Here is a 14,887-nt window from a genome sequence, read left to right as displayed (position 1 = left end):
ACTTAGTAACCCCTTTGTTTAGCTTTTCATGTAACATTTTTATGTTACTCTTTTCTCGATGAATGGCTGGTGGCAGTGGTTTACTTTTTACTACCGAGGTGTGCATTTACCGCAGGCTGCGTTCGCAACTGCAGTAAAGTACCTAAGGGTGCAATTTTTGTCAAAATGGCCCTGGTCTTATTTCGCCATTTGTTTGTGGAAAGGTCCTTCTTGAGATTTTCTCTGCACGCCAAAGTAGGTTTAGTCCCTTTGTTCATTTTGCCTTTGGCGGGATTCACGAGTGAAGTCCGCCTCTGGCTCCAGGGTGTCTGGCGGAGGCAGGAAGCGAGGGAGGTGCCCCTGTGCTTATTCTCCAACGAGACAGGAATGCACTCTTAAGTGATTGGCCAGATGGTTGTCCGGAAATGACAGCCACCCTGCTGGGTGACTGACAGCTAGGCTGGAATGAATGGGAGAAACCTGCATAAAAGGCAAGGCTTTTTGGCTTGGAAGGCAGTCGACCACTGGACAAAGGATTCCAAAGGAATTTTAAGTGGACACCTGCTGCAACTCCTGGACCGTTGGTTTGCCCAGTGAAGCCCTGCTGCTGTGCTGAAACTACAGTTTTGTTTCGACTAGAAAAGCCCTGCAAGGACGACTTCTCCCCTTGAGTTGGTGGGACCAATCAACTCCAAAGTAAGCCACCTGGACATCCTCTCGGACCTTGTTGAAATTCCACTGCAGTTGCTGCTGGAACCGAATAGCCAAGGAGAGTAACACCAGATAGTGTGCGTTGCTTTTAAGCTGGCCAAGAGCTTCAGGAAGATCCTCCAGACTCCCAGGAAGCAGGAATGACCAAGCCTGAGCCACCTCAGAGTGCTGGACCCCAGATGCAAGGAAAGCCCATCTCGACAGCCAAGAGTCTGAAGTGTTGCTATTTGCTTAGATGCGAGCTGCTGAAACTGCGAAGTGCCACTGAATAGAGGTTGGTCCTTTTAGGTCGCCGACCGTCCCGTTGCAGGAGTCCTCCAGACGTCCTCCCTCTTGTCCCCACGACTGAGGCCCAGGAACACGGGATCTGCACAGGAACAGAAGCCAGCCAAAGCCCTTTTCTTCCAACCAAAGGTACTGTACAGTCTAAGAGAACTTACCTCTTGTAACCTTACTTGTTCTCTGCTAAGCCTGGTCTTGGTTGCCCTATAGAGTTGCTACAGCTTCTTTACTTCACAAGCCTAATAGGCTTGTGGCCCTGCTTTGTAGAAAAGAAGAAAGATTTCTAAAACATTGTGCAAGACTTTTACTTACCTGCAAGAAGTGCTTCAGCTCACCTAGATTTTTGCCCTATTTACTTTGGCCTAGCCTGGCACCCTGAATGACTTCTTCCCTCGGACATTGGGGGGCTACCAAAAGTACTTAACTGCTTCGGAATATATGTGTGATCTCTTGTTCTGTTCTAATAACCCTTTTCTCCGACATACTCCGAAGTCTGATTCTAAATGCAGACAGTGGTATGTTATTGTCAGTGTCGTAGTTACTAAAGTTACCTGAGGGTGTAGGAAGTGTCTGTGTACTATCCCAAAAGGGTACTTACTGATTTAGAAATATTAAGTGTGTGTTTTTGTAGTGTATGTGTGTGTTACCATTATATAGTCCCTTCAGAAGAAGTCTTACTCAAACCGACTTAAATAATTGTTTAATCAAGAAACCTTGTGTTTAAGAGTTTATTTGAATACCTGTCACTGAATCTCTGTGCAACTCCCCTACAGCTCACATTGACCCCTCTGGAGATAAACCTGGCGCTCAACATGCTGCCAGCCTGTGTAGTACAGACGTATATCAAAGGTTGGGTTCCTATTGCCAGGAGGTCAGGGCTCTTGTAGTGCACCCAAAGGGTACTGCATACAATCTTGCCTAACAGCGCTGTGAAGCAGTAGCTCCACCACACACCCTCGCAGCGGAGCTTGCTGTGCTTCCCCCCAGTGCAGATTGAGCCTAACCACAATGCCTTTCCCCCCCTCCCCCCGGGGTCCAGGAAGGGGGTGCTGGTGCAAACCCACCGTCCCAGGCGAGACTCAAGAAGAGTAGTGTCGAGGCGGCCTCTGCAGATCGGACGAGTTTCAGGAGTTGGATCCCGCAGTTGGGCCGTGAGGTTTCCAGAGCCCCCCCAATGAGTGAGGAGAGTGTGCAGATGGAGGAGGGCCAGAAGCCTTTCGCCGGTGGGGGCTGGTCCTTCTGTGGTGTCCCACTCTGCTTCGTTTCAGATGTGTTGCCTGAGCGGGATCCCTCAGGCTGTGGGGAAGGTTGGAGCTGCACCAGAGACCGGACCTTACAGTGTGGCCCTCATGGAGTCGAAGGTGACCCCAGAAGCGGCAGTCCCGGAGAGACACCAAATGAGAGGGAGGGCAGAGACGGCACCGGGAGGATTTCACCCGCGTATGGAGCAGAGACATCCCCACAGCTCTGAGAGGTGTGAAGGGAAACTTGGTGTAGCGGGCTGCCCTCCCCCTGGTAGTACAACAGTTTAGGGCCTCGCAAGGCCAGCAGAGCACAGGGCCAATGCCTGGACGTAGGCCAAGGACTGGGGTTGAGGGGGGGGGGGGTTATGAACATAACGACCCGGGCCCAGGGTGGTGAAACCTTTTCCTGAAAATAAGACCTGGAGCATCAGGGAGGTGCCGGACTTCAGTCCCAGGCCTGGTTACAAACTGGCCTTGTTGGGCAGGGAGGAGCCATCCTCGCCATAACTGAAAGGGGGGCCCGGAGATAGTTAGGCCCAGCTGGACTGCGGGCCTCAAGTGTCATTGCTGCTTCGGAGTGCAGGGAGGTGGCGTGGAGTTAAAGGTGTGAGCAACCCTGGACCAAGGAGCTAGTCAACAGGAAGAGAAAGCAACGGGGGGACGCAGACCTCGCAGTGACACCCAGTATAGTGTGGCCTTAAGTAAACAGTGAAGCTTGCACCTGGAGGGGGCGAGGGGCTCTAGAGAGACACGTGCTGGCATTGGACTTAAGGTGAGGCCAAGTGGGGCTTCGCAGTGGCCTTCTGGAGCCCCGAGTCTTGCGGACCATCGCCTATGACCATGCTGGAAGAGAACCAGGGACCACCTGGACATAAGGGTATAGCGCAGACAGGGGTCTTGTTGCTTCAACGCTTCCGGAGAAGCCCAGTGGACAGCCAGGTGGGAATTCATCCAACCCAGAACAAGATGGCTGCAGGAGTAAGTACTCCGGCACCGGTCCTAACCACAGACGACCTAAAGGACATATTTCAAGAGATCAAGGCGATCTGGACTGACATTCAGGCCTCAATTTGCGACCTCAAGGGTCACGTGGACAAGCTGGAAGATCAAATGGAGGGGATGGAGGATAATCATTCGCAGGTAGACCTCCTGGACATGAAATATGAACCACGCCTGAGGCACTGGAGGTGAGAAGAAGAAAACGTTTTGAAGTTGGACGATTTGGAAAATAGGGAGCATTGGAACAACGTATGCATCCTCAGTGTCCGAGAACAGAAAGGCGAATCTGCTGCAGAGGTGGGAAGGAAGGTGCAAGGACTGATCAACCAGCTTTTTTGCTCTGGAAGGCGGGAAGGTTGTACAGCTGGAAAGAGCCCACAGAGGTGGCGGTGGAGGAGGCAAAGTTCTTGGAGAAGGCGAAGCGCCCGGTGAGCTTCCAATAGGAAGGTGACACAATCGGGGTGTTCCAGGATTTGTCGGGACTCACCTTAGCCCGCCGAAAGACTGCCGCCCTCTCAAGCAGTTGTTGACTGAAAGGGGCATTAGATACCGCTGGTCCTTTCCATTCGCTTTGTCATTTGAGAAAGGGGAGGCAGTCTATTGGGTGACCAGCAGTCAAGAGGCACAACAGGTTCTCCAAGTCCTCAAAGGAGAAGATTCAAATGAAGGCCTGAGGGGTCATTGGACACACCGGTGGAGCAGCATGGACCGGAGGGTAAACAGAGTGTAAAGAAGATGATGCCTAATGGCAAAAAGTTAAAAAGCTCAACCCCCACAGAAGAAGTCTGGAGATTACTGACAAGGGGACAGCACGGCTATGGCAGGCTAGAAGGCAAAGTCATACAAGCGATGTGAGAATGGGGGGGAGATGAGGAGATATTTGAGAGGACTAGCAAGGCAAGCAATCGTCCCTGGTGGCCCATCATAAGGTGGGCGTCTCGGATGGAAGATAGTTTTCAGTTTTGAGGGAGGAGCAGTGGTGGTTGGTCATTAGAAAGGGGCTCAAGGTGAACATACGGATGGAGGTTACCGCATCGCAACGGGTGAAGTGGTTGGGTCTCGAGTTTATGCATCCAGATGAGGGAGGGGGGCCGGGCTGAGGTTCTCAGGATGGGGACAGAATGTTAAAGGCCTGAATTCGCCCACCAAGCATTCGCTGCTTGGACGGGAGATTCGGAAAAGAGATCTCAATGTGCGGTTGGGGCAAGCGACACGGTTGCTTTAAGGGGAGCAGAGACGTATGCCAGGGATACATGTTGGACAGGCTTTCTGGGCCCAGACCTTCCAAGAGGGGTGGCGTAGGCACCTTTAATCAGAGTGCAGGTAGTCAACCCCCTGGTTTGAGGAAGACTGATGGGAGGGCCCTATTGATTTCCGGGTCCCTTGAGGGTGTACAGCTAACCATTGCCGCGGTGTATGGCCCTAACACGGGGCAGATGCAGTTCCTATGGGAAACCACGGGGGAGCTACTCGGCCAGGTGGTAGGCTTGTTGCTTGCGGAGGGGGTGAGTCTTCAATATGTGGGCAGATCGGGTTATGGATCACAGTGGGGGGACAGGACCCCATGGGAGGCGGGGCAGGGCAACAGGACGGGGGACTCATGGGGTACATGTTAGATCACGGTCTGGCAGATGTATGGAGGAAATGTCATCCCGCGGAAAGGGGCTACACTTTTCTCCCCCGTTCATGGATCCCGAACGAGGATAGATTGGTTTCTGCACCAGTGGCACGTCAGTAGGGTCATCACTAGCGATCACTCCCCCATTAGTTGGTCAGATAAGGATATGGTGATTATGGGTATAGTAATGATAGAATCATTGTGGCAGTGCAACAACGTCCTCTTGAAGGAAGTTGTCTTTGCGAGAGAAATACAAGGGGCGATTGAAGAGTTCTTTCGTCTAAATGATACAGGGGAGGTGTCGTTGGGCATGACATGGGAGGCGGCCAATGCGACATGGAGGGGCCTCATTCGGGAAGGTACAGCCAAAAAGAATCCGGACCCTACAGGTGGAAAACCCTAGGGGTGAGATTTGTAAGCTAGAGATGTTGGAGGGAAAAGGGGAATGGAGAGGGAGGAGGAACTTGAGATAGGGAAGGTGATTGCCGGCCTGCAATTTTTTTTTTTTTTTTTTTTTTTTTTTTTTAGTTTTACATAAATATTACATGAAGAAGTTAACATTGAATCTTATAACATTCCCTTCCCCCCCTCCCCCCTCCCTCCCCACGGGATGGATGGAGTCATTTTGTCCAGGGATCCTGTTAAGCGTTAAATATGTCTGATATTTTTATGTTATGGGGGCACCATTGCTCCATAAAGTCTGACTGGAGGTATTGCAGGGTCCCTTCCCATTCTCTTACAAATTGGTCTCCTGTTCCTTGGAGTTTGTGAGTAATTTTTTCCATTGTTATATGGGCCCAAACTTTCTGTAGCCAGGTGTAGGTCAGTGGGGTATTTTTATTTTTCCAGTTCTGTGCAATGGTGGTCCAAGCTGCAATGAGTAGTCCCATGAATAATCTCCATTGCGTTTTGCTGTATTGCCTTGCTGTGTCGTCTTTGATTCCACAGAGCCAGACCTTCTCTCCCATCAGCCCCACATCCGGGAATATTTTGCCCATCTCGTTTTTCACTTCTTCCCAAAAGGGTTTTATGCCTTTACAGTCATGCCATATGTGTCTCCAAGTCCCCACTTCGTCACATCCTCTCCAGCAGTGGCTGGACGTGTTAGGGTACATTGTGTGGAGCCTCTCTGGAGTGTAGTGCCACTGTGTCATTATTTTGACCCACATCTCCCTGGTTTGTGCCGAGCGGGTCATTCTGGGGATCTGTTTCCATAGATCCTCCCATTGTTTATCTGTTGGTTCCTCCCCCAGTGTTCTGCCCCATTTTATTCTGTATGACCATTTAATGCTTTCCCCTTGTGAGTTTATGTATTTGTATAACGTTGAAACCCACTTTCTCGCACCCGTGTTGGATATGATGTATGTTTCGAACCCTGTAAGGTCCCTGGTTGCTGCCTCGGTGATTATTGGAGAGTTGAGCCAGTGTTTTAGCTGTTCATATCTGTATCTATCGCTTTTAGGGATTCTCGTGGTTGCCACGCACGACTCCAGGGGGATGATTTCCTTGTCCATGAACATCTCTCCTATTTTAGTAATGCCCGCTTTCTCCCATGTGTCATATGCCCCTTGTTCCATCCCCGGTGGAAATAGTGGGTTTCTACAGATGGGTGTAAAGGGTCCTATCGCTGTGGTCATTATGCCTTTTTTTGTTTGGCTATCCCATGCTTCTAACGTGGTTTTCATGATTTCGCTTAGCCTTAGATTTTCATGCCTGTGCTGCTTCTGTTTCCAGAGAAGTTCTACCAGTGGGGTCCTTGCTACTGCTCTGTCTTGTTTGGCCCATATCTGTTGCGGATCCTCCCCCACCCACTCCCTTAGAACTTTGAGCTGTGCTGCCTGATAGTATTTTCTAAAGTGGGGTAGCGCCATTCCTCCTTCTCTGGTTGGGGCCGTGAGGACCTTTCTGGCAATTCTCGGTGTTTTCCCTTTCCATATGTATAACAATACCATTTTTGTTAAGGTTTTGAAGAACGTGTCTGGGACCCCCACTGGGAGAGCCTGAAAATAATATAGTACCTTTGGGAGGATGGTCATCTTGATTGATTGTATTCTACCCCACCAGGATATCTGTAGTGGGTTCCATCTGTTTAATTCTCTTCGGATGTTTAAAATTAGCGACGGGTAGTTTTCCCCGTAGAATTGTTCTATTTTTGGGGGTATACTCATTCCCAAATATTTAATGCCTTTCTGTGCTATCTTGAGGTCCAGTGTTTTTGCCTGCTTTTCTATGTTCGTTCTATCCCCTGCCAGGATGAGGATCTCTGATTTTTTCCTATTTATTTTTAGGCCAGAGATGGTCCCATAGTTTTCTAGTTCTCTAACTGTGGCCGATAAAGTAGATTCAGGGTCCTCTAAGGTTATTAGCATATCGTCTGCATACGCAATTACTTTGTGTTGGTGACCCGCCATTTCTATCCCTTTAATGTGTATTGACTCTCGTATTTTAATTAGGAGGGGTTCTAAGAAGAGAGCGTACAATAGTGGTGATAGGGGACAGCCCTGTTTCGTTCCTCTCGTTATCGTTACCTTGCCCGTAAGCTCGCCATTAATGGCTATTCTGCTGGATGGGGAATTGTAGTTTGCTCTAATACTCGCGATATATTTTTCCCCAAACCCCATGGATTCCAGAACCCTAAACAGTATGGACCACTCCACTCTATCGAAGGCCTTCTCGGCGTCTACTGACAGTAGTACCGCTGGGGTGCGGGTTATCCCTATTTTTTCGATCAGGTGGGCTAGCCTCCTAGTATTATCGTGGGTCTGCCTGCCTGGAATGAAGCCTGATTGATCCTCACTAATCAGTTTAGGGAGGAGCGGGGATAGCCTTGTTGCCAGGATTTTAGTATATATTTTTGCATCTAGGTTGATTAGGGAGATTGGTCTGTATGATGTGGGATTAGTTGGATCTTTGCCTGGTTTATGAAACACCAGCACCTTCGCTTCATTCATTGTGGGGGTCACATTGCCGGTGTCTTTGAATGAGTTTAGGAGTCTTGTTAGGGTCGGGGTTAGTATGTCTGCGTATTTTTTATAAAATGGGGCCGTAAACCCATCCGGGCCTGGAGCTTTGTTACTTGGGAGTCCTTTTATGGCTTTAGTGACTTCTTCTTCACTGATAGGGGTCTCTAGTGCCTGCTTGTCTTCTTCTGAGATTTTCAGGATCTTTAGGGCCTCAAGGTATGAAGTCTGGGCGTTTATATCGGGGTGCTCTGTGGAGTAGAGCGTTTGATAATATTGCCTCATTGTTTCCCCCATGTCGTGCGTAGAAGTATGAGTGGCGCCTTTCGCATCGCATATGGCCTTAATCGTTGTTTCTTTTTGTTTTGCCCTTAGTTGTTGTGCCATGAGTCTATCTGCTTTGTTCGCTCTTATATAATATCTCTGTTTCAGATAGAGTAGATTCCTTTCTGCGCCCTTTGTACGTAACATCTCTAGTTGGCCTTGTGTATGTTTCAGAGATTTTTTTAATATCTTTGTGGGTTGAGTCGTCAATTTCTCTTGGATCTCCTCAATTGTTTTTTCCAGTTCTTTTTCCCACTGATCCCTTTGTTTGTCTCTCGTGATTTTCATCGCTATCATCTTCCCCCTCAAGACTGCTTTAAACGCGTCCCAGACTGCGCTCATTGCGACCTCCCCCGTATCATTTTGTAAGAAGTATTCTGCTATCATTTCCCTTATGGCCTCCCCTGCCACTGGGTCATGGATCAGCTCCTGTGGTAGCCTCCATTTCCATAGCCCGCTCTTCCTCCCTGGGAGAGTCATGTCTACCCATAGAGGGGCATGGTCCGAGAGGGTTATAGAGCCCTTATCTAGCCCTTGTATCTTTCCCAGTAGCCCCACTGACACCCAGAGATAGTCGATCCTGGACATAGAGTTGTGAACATGTGAGAAATAGGTGTACCCCCTCTGTTCACCCTTCAGTTCCCTCCAGACATCGTTCAGAGCCATTTGGTCCATTTGCTGTTTCAAACGTTTTGATGGCGCCCCCTGTCCATGTGTGTTTCCTGCGCTCCTATCTAGCATTGGGTTCCATGCCAGATTAAAGTCCCCCCCCAGTATCACCTCTCCTCTAGCGAAATCTTCCAGTGCGTTCCTGAGGAAGCCATCCTGTCCCTGATTGGGTGCATATATTGAGGCGAGCGTCATGCGACAACCTTCAATCTCTACGTTGGTAAAGGCGTACCTCCCTTCCTTATCAGTTATGGTGTCTAGTGGTTTTACGTCCTTTCCTTCTTTTATCGCTATCAGGACTCCTGCTTTTTTTTCTGTTGTTGTTGCCTGTGCCCATATTTTATATCCTTTTATCCGCATTTTGTGCTTATCTTTAGTTTTGATATGGGTTTCCTGGAGGAGCAGGACATCCGCCTTCCCCCTTTTGAATTGTTTCTCCAGTTTCGTTCTTTTTGTTGGGTGGTTCATGCCTCTGATGTTGTAGGTCATAAAGCGTATCATCCCCATTCTATTTTGTTTGTATGTCCTTGCCTCCGGTCCCCTTCTGTTCCCGATTCAACTCTTTGTTTCATCCGATCCCTTCCCATCCCTTGAACTTCCCTTCCCCCCCAACTTTGAACTTTAAACCAACCGAACTGTCCCCCGAGTAGGGCGAGGGTTCCTATTGACGCTAGGGCGTTGCGCCCTTCGCTCCCTGCCCTCCATACCCTCGGGGGGTATGTTATGGGGATTCCTAAACCCCACTGAACCATTTGTCTTTACCAGGTTCCAGACCGTTGGGTCTCGGCCAGGCCGCCCTCCTTGAAATGTCCGTTCCGCTCCGCTCCCACGTCCCCCCCCCGACTGGGTCTTTAGTGGCATCGTGTCCGTGTCTGGCCCCCAGGCATGTATTTACTTGTATTCCTCATGGCACCTTTCTCCGGGTGTCTCTCCCTGGATTTGCATTCTTCCGCTTGGTGGATTCCCAGCCCATCGGTGTTCTCGATCGGGCACTCCTGTTTGTAGCCTCCCCCTGCTCCATCTCTTCGTCTTGTAGTCCCATCGTGCTGAGGCCTTCTTCCAGCGTGGTCACTCTTTTCTGTTTTCCTTCCCATGTGAACAATAAGCCAAACGGGAAGGTCCATTTGTAGCGAATTTGTTTTTCAATGAGCACTTTCACCAGTGGGGCCATTGCTCTTCTTTTTTGGAGGGTTATTAGTGCCAGGTCCTGATACAGTTGGATGTCATGCCCATTCATTTTAATATGTTCCAATTCCCTGGCTCTCCTTAGGATCTGCTCTTTCTGCAGGTAGGAGGATAGCGCCACCAGAACATCACGTGGTCTTTCCCCTGGGGCCCCCGCTCTTTTCGGTCCTACCCTGTGGATTCTGTCGATTCCGATATCCTCGATGTCTTGTGTTCCCAGGATGTCTCTGAACACCTCCTTCACCGCCTCCTTCAGATCTTTGTCCAGCACGGATTCCACCATGTTCTTGATTCGGATGTTGGAGCGTCTGGAGCGGTTCTCTAAATCCTCACATTGTAGTTCCAAGTTGTGAGTTAGTGTCACCAGGTGTTCTTGCGTTTCACTTGTTTGTCTCATGTCTTCTTCAAGATTTTGCACCGTTTTTTCCACAGTATCTGTTCTTTCTTCTAGGTTGTTTATGTCCAATCTCATATCTTGTACCGCCTGTTTCATTTCGTTCTTCATGGATGTGAATTGTTCCTGAACTGTGGACATGAATTTCTCCTGCAGGTCCATGAACCAGGTTTGCATGTCTTCCCTGGTCAGTGGTTGCTGTTGTTGGGATAGTGGTTCTGCTTCTCCCATGGGGTCTCCCTGGGTTCTTCCTCTCGGTTGTGGTGTCCCCTCTGTTGACCACATTTGTAGAATGTCGGCCCCTTGTTTCGCTGTTTGGGGAGTTTGCTGGATGGGGTTCCCCTTTCCTTTTGCTCTAGACATGGTAGGACTCTCCGTCTGATAGTCTATATGGTTCCTGCGCCCTCTTGTGACCCTTCGATGGGGGCTTCTCGCTTTCCTGCCCTCCAAGGTGTTCTTTATTGTTGTGGGTCCTGTGGTCTTGTGCTTCACCTTCCTGGGTTCCCCCCTTTCTTCACCCCTGTCTTGTTGGGGGACTTGTGAGATGGCTCCTAGTATCCCAGGGGGAAAATGGTTGGTGCCAGAGAGAGTACTTCACCCTCCTGGGTTCCCCCCTTTCTTCACCCCTGTCTTGTTGGGGTACTTGTGAGGTGGCTCCTAGTGTCCCAGGGGGAAAATGGTTGGTGCCAGAGAGAGTACTTCACCCTCCTGGGTTCCACCCTTTCTTCACCCCTGTCTTGTTGGGGTACTTGTGAGGTGGCTCCCAGTGTCCCAGGGGGAAAATGGTTGGTGCCAGAGAGAGTACTTCACCCTCCTGGGTTCCCCCCTTTCTTCACCCCTGTCTTGTTGGGGTACTTGTGAGGTGGCTCCTAGTGTCCCAGGGGGAAAATGGTTGGTGCCAGAGAGTTTTTTTTTTTTCCCCTCCTTCCTGTGAGTCCCCCCCCCCCTCGGGGTATGTGCGCACGGGCTGGCGCTTCGCTTCTGGCCCCCCCCCCCCCGGGCCTGCTCACCTTCGTTTCGGTGTCTTCCTGTGCGCTCCGTGCAGGGCGGCCCCCGCGGCTCCTCACCCGCGGTCCGCCCTGCTCGCGCTGCGGTCTCCCGGCGCCGCAGCTGCTTCGCTGGACGCCGCTCTCCCCTCTCCTCGGGGGCGGCGCAGGGCGGCTCCGTTCCTCGGGATCCGCGATGTCCCCGATCCCGCTCGCTGGCCGATGCTGCAGGACAAGTTCTTTCGGCCCGATGGGGGAGGGGGCGGCCGACTCGCTCCTCAGCGGCGCACGTCCGTCCTCAGCGCCTGTTTCCTCGCGGGGGGGGGGGGTTTGGGGGGGGCAGCTTGGTAGTCTGCGGGGGGCCGAGGGACGGCCCGTCACGGCTTCGGTCGTGCTGTTTTCGGCGGCCCGGGCCCGGGCGGAGAGCTGTTTAGCTGCGACTCCTCACCCCGGCGGCCATCTTGGTTCCTGGCCTGCAATTTTTTAAACAACGGTATTACGAGAATGGGGACAAGGCTGGCGCCCTACTGGTGGCCAGACTTTGAGGTCACTAGGAAGAGAGGTGGATATCTGGGTCCGTGACTCAGATAGACAGCTATGTTCCCTTGCTGGGGAGGTGGTGCAGGAATTTGCCGCATTCTATGAACGTCTTTATGGGATAGAGGGGAGGACAGATGAGGAATTGCACAGATATTTGGGGGCGATGCCCCTGCCGAAGCTTCAAAGTAGCGAGAACGCAAAAGAAAGGCATTACACCCAGGAGAAAGTGTTAAGGGCAATTGCTGGGCTTAAGCTGGGCACACCTCCTAGAGATGGGTATATGGTTGGGTTTTACAAGACCTTAGCGGGGTCTCTCGTTCAACATCTGGTGAAACCTTTTGATCACATCCTGGCCACAGGAAGGGCCCACCATTATTTGAGGGCACAAATACCCTCCTTTCGGGTGGGCACTAATCACGGTCATACCAAAAGCGGGCAGGGATCCAGAATGTTCCAAGTCCTACCGTCCCATTTCCCTACTTAATGTCAACGCAGAAATCTTTACCAGAGTGTTAGCTATGAGGATGGAGGGCCTCATGCAAAAATGAGTCCACTGAGATCAGGTGGGGTTTATCCAGGGTAGGCAGTGGGCCGACACCTTGCGTAAGACACTGCATTTGATGGAGGCCTCAGCAAGGAGGGAAGGGAACACTGCTGGTAGCCCTTGATGCCGAGAAGGCTTTTGATTGGGTGGACCAGCACTTCCTATATAGGGTTTTACAGAAATGTGGGTTTGGGGATCGGATCTTGAGAGGGATACGGGCGCTCTATGTAGAACCGGTGCCGCGGGTGACCGTGAATGGGCAGCTGTCGAGGGTTGCCTGCTTTTGCCTCTCCGATTTACGCCAACGATGGAGGTGCTGGCCGAGCGGTTAAGGATGGCCCCACAGGTGGAGGGCATTAGGGTGGGTAACAGTTTAAATTAGGATTCTATCCAGATGACGTGCTGTTGCACCTGGTGAACCCTACCAGCTCTGCCACCGCTGTCCTGGCAATAACTGAGGAGTATGGGCGGTTCTCGGGCTTCAAGGTCAAAGAAAAGTCTGTAATCTTCCCCTTTGCCACAGAGGGTTTCACGAATGTTGAGGCGCTCAGACCTCTGGGACTGCAGATACAGCTCGACATTATCATATATTTGGGAGTGTTGTTAAACCAGGGGGAGGACCTGGGTGGAGCCAACTATCCCCACCTCTTCAACAAATTATTTGCTGAGATGGCGACATGGGGTAAGGGAAAGCCGTTGTGAATGGGGAGGCTTAAAGCTATAAAAATGAACCTTCTTCCAAGAGTTTTGTATTTGTTTCAGATGTTGCCCATCCAGGCCCTGGCGGCACACCTTCGAGGAGCCAAGTCACGTATCCTAAGATTCCTTTGGAAAAATCAGAAGCCAAGGGTGGGATACAAGCCATTAATACTGCTGAAGGATTGCGCAGGCGTGGGGCTCCCAGACCTGATGTTATATTACAGGGCGGCACAACTCAGGGCAATAGTCCCGCATCAGAGGGAGGATCTCGGGAGACAATGGGTTTACTTGTAAAATCAACATTTGCTCACAGCAACAGTGGGGGAATGGCTCTGGGTCCCTAAGGGGAGACTTCCAAGGAGAATCTGAGAACACCCATTTCTAGGGGTCCACTGGAAATTGAGCATGGGAGGAAGAACGGGCAGCATCCCCACATGGCCCTCTGAGTTATATCCGAGCTCCCCCTGTACGGGATTCTATACCAGAGGTTGCGAGGTACCAGGCATGGTTTGAGGGAGGGCTCGCTCAGGTGGGTGAATTGAGGAAGAGAGGGAAATTCATATGTATTCAAGAATTGGAAGAGGCCCTGGACATAGTTAAATTATCAGTGCTCCTCTACCTTAGACTAAAGGGTATTTTTACTGCGGAAAAGTGGAAGGAACCGATTCAGAGGGATCGCACCAGTGGAAAGATTGTTGGATGGGCACACGCAAATTAAATGTCTCCTCTCACGTCTCTATGAGGCTCTTCTAGAATCAAAGGGGGGTCCAGTTCAGGACTTCAAAGGAGGCGTGAAAGGGAACTGGGTAATGAGTTGGACGAAAACCTCTGGCAACAGATGTGCAGGAGAGCTTTTAAGACATCAATATCTTGCCAATATAAGCTCCGTGGCTTGAAACTATTGCACCGTTATCAGTAGGCTACGACACGTCTTTTTACGATGTTTCCCACGGTGAACCCCCAATGTTGGCATGGCTGCAGTAATGCAGCAGACTATTGCCACATGTGGTGGGTCTGTTCCAGAGCGCCAATTTATTGGGCAGAGATCCTGGGATGGATCAAAGATTCAAGGGGGTGGAGGTTCGTGCTTGACCCAATGTTGGTGCTTTTTGGTCGAGAGACGGGAGGAGTGATGGTACGGCCCTTCACCACTGGTACATTTTCTCCTCCTGGCAGCTTGGGTGTGCCATGCCAGGCATTGGAAGAGAGCGACCCTCCCTACTCAGAGCGGTCCAGCACAGCAAGGGACATTTACTTGATGGAAAACATCACAACGGCAATCCATGGTGTGGGTGCAACTATAGAAATGGGGTACCAAGAGTTTTCTAATACCACTGGGTGAGGTGGTAGAGGGCAGATTTGTCAAGATGCGGCCCGGGTAGACGATAGACACTAGACATACAACTTTAACGTTATGCTGTTACTTGCGCTTTTGACACCACTCAGGCATTGATTTAATTGTGTGCGAATTTGAAACCCAGATGCAATAAAAACAGTTCTCTCGGGGAATTGGGAGTAGGGCGGGGAGTGGGTTTTAGGGGCGAGTTGCTGCATCAGAATTGTTGGTGGAGGATTCGTCCCTCTAGTTGCACTGTGTTATTGAATGTTTGACTGCATTTAAAATTAATAAAATTCAATTTACAATTTTTTTAATGAAATCACATAATAAACCAACCATATTTGAAGTATACTCCTTGTAACATAACTGTCACTGCATGACTGACAGGTTGTATTCTAAAAGTATTTGTAACCT

The sequence above is a fragment of the Ambystoma mexicanum genome, chromosome 1q (genome assembly GCF_040938575.1).
Source record: "Ambystoma mexicanum isolate Mex_15411 chromosome 1q, UKY_AmexF1_1, whole genome shotgun sequence".
NCBI classification, from domain to species: domain Eukaryota; kingdom Metazoa; phylum Chordata; class Amphibia; order Caudata; family Ambystomatidae; genus Ambystoma; species Ambystoma mexicanum.
The sequence above is the reverse complement of the archived record's forward strand: the minus strand, read 5'-3'. Positions refer to the sequence as shown.